Source organism: Zalophus californianus, chromosome 2 (genome assembly GCF_009762305.2).
Source record: "Zalophus californianus isolate mZalCal1 chromosome 2, mZalCal1.pri.v2, whole genome shotgun sequence".
Taxonomy (NCBI): Eukaryota; Metazoa; Chordata; class Mammalia; order Carnivora; family Otariidae; genus Zalophus; species Zalophus californianus.
The window spans coordinates 37,541,192-37,543,665 of record NC_045596.1 but is presented as its reverse complement, the minus strand read 5'-3'; the positions used below and the strand labels follow the sequence as shown (position 1 = coordinate 37,543,665).

Genomic DNA, 2,474 nt, shown 5'->3' with positions numbered 1-2,474 from the left:
TGCAGCCATCAAAAGGAATGAGATCTTGCCATTTGCAACGACATGGATAGAACTGGAGGGTGTTATGCTGAGTGAAATAAGTCAATCAGAGAAAGACATGTATCATATGACCTCACTGATATGAGGAATTCTTAATCTCAGGAATCAAACTGAGTGTTACTGGAGTGGTTGGGGGTGGGAGGGATGGGGTGGCTGGGTGATAGACATTGGGGAGGGTATGTGCTACAGTGAGCGCTGTGAATTGTGCAAGACTTGAATCACAGATCTGTACTTTTGAAACAAAGAACGCAACATATTTTAAGAAAAAAGAAAAAGAAGAAGATAACAGGAGAGGAAGAATGAAGGGGAGTAAGTCAGACGGGGAGACGAACCATGAGAGATGATGGACTCTGAGAAACAAACTGGTGATTAACATAACAATAAAAAATTAAAAAAAAAAGAATTTAGTGATTCATCACTTATATATAACACCCAGTGCTCATCAAACAAGTGCCCTCCTTAAAAAGAAGATAGTAGGAAGGGAAAAATTAAGGGGGTGAGAATCAGAGGGGGAGACAAACCATGAGAGACTATGGACTCTGAGAAACAAACGGAGGGTTCTAGAGGGGAGGGGGTGGGGGGATGGGTTAGTCTGGTGATGGGTATTAAAGAGGGCATGTACTGAATGGAGCACTAAGTGTTATACACAAACAATGAATCATGGAACACTACATCAAAAACTAATGACGTAATGTATGGTGACTAACATAACATAACATAACAAAACATGACAAAATAATAAAATAAAATAAAAGTGCCCTCCTTAATACCCATCACCCATTTAGCCCATCCCCCACCCAGCTCCCCTCCAGCAACCCTGTTTGTTTTCTATAGTTAAGAGTCTCTCATGGGATGCCTCCCTCTCTCCTTTTTTATTTTTTTCCGTTTTCCCTATGTTCATCTGTTTTGTTTCTTAAATTCCACATATGAGTAAAATCATATGGTACTTGCCTTTCTCTGGCTGACTTGTTTTGCTTACCATAATACACTCTAGTTCCATCCACGTTGTTGCAAATGGCAAGATTTCATTCTTTTCGATGGCTGAGTAATATTCCTGTGTGTGTGTGTGTGTGTGTGTGTGTGTGTGTGTATGTGTGTATGAGATACACACACTACCTCTTCTTTATCCTCTCATCAGTCAATGGACATTTGGCCTCTTTCCATAACTTGGCTATTGTTGATAATGATCCTATAAACATTGGGGAGCATGTGCCCCTTTGAATCAGAATTTTTTTATCCTTTGGATAAATACCTAGTAGTGCAATTGCTGGGTCATAGGGTAGCTCTATTTTTAACGTCCTCGGGAGCTTCCACACTGTTTTCCAGAGTGGCTGCACCAGTTTACATTTCCACCAACAGTGTAAGAGGGTTCCCCTTTCTCCACATCCTCACCAACAAGCTGTTGTTTCCAAAAATGTGGAATGCTTCACAAATTTACATGCCATTCTTGCACAGGAGCCATGCTAATCATCTCTGTATCCTTCCAGTTTTAGTATATGTGCTACCAAAGTGAGCACTAGGATTTAATTTTTGTGAGGAGTGTAAGACTTGTGTTCAGATTCATCCTTTTGCATGCATATGTCCTATTTTTCCAGATCCACTTGTTGCAGAGACGATCTTTGCTCCATTGTGTTGCCTTTGCTCTTTTGTCACATATCAGTTGACTATATTTATGTGGGTCTATTTTGGGGCTCTCCATTCTATTCCAGCGATCTGTCTACTCTTTCACCAAAATACTGTCCTGATTACTGTAGCTTTATAGTAAATGTTAAGGTCAGATAATGTCAGTCCTCCAGCACTGTTCTCCTCAGACACAAAGAGGAATGAAATAAGTAGTCTAAGATGGATCCAACCTATTGTAAATACGTGCACATGGATTCTGCAATTAATCATTGAAAAGCAACTGATGTGATAAAGTCATGCTTAAAAGGAAAATGGCCTCTGCTTTTTAGGACACATGTGCTACTAGCATGATTAGGCCCAAATGCGAATTGAATTGATGATTTTAACCTTATATAGATGCAATATAAACATGAATTTTACATATTTTAATATTGATGAAATCCAAATATATCCTACATTTGGTGCCAAAAGAAATGTTCCAGGTAGAGGTATAAGATGTGAATTTTCTGTTTTTGCTAATTTATTAATTCATAGAATTTACATGCTAATCCATCTGTCATCTGAATTCATTTCGTTTTGATGTTATCACATATTTGCTTTTTAATTAAAATGAATGCTTAATGAGGCTTAATATGTCTCCAAAAATTTTAAATTCTGAAGCACCATTGAAATAAGATTACCAAGCATTTAGATATTACCACTTGGATACATGGTAATATGATCAAAAACAGCAAAAATTGCCAAGCATGCCAGAATTAGAACTTTACAAATGTAGAAGTTTGGAAAAATTCCGTTTAATGAAGAGACATACA

The 2,474-nt window shown here is 37.9% G+C and overlaps 1 non-coding gene across 1 annotated transcript; it reads right to left on the bottom strand.

The window, feature by feature from the left end:
- Positions 1-1,449: 1,449 nt before the first annotated feature.
- Positions 1,450-1,556, bottom strand: LOC113926045. The gene has a single exon (XR_003521131.1). It is a non-coding gene; the product is annotated as a U6 spliceosomal RNA (small nuclear RNA).
- Positions 1,557-2,474: the final 918 nt, after the last annotated feature.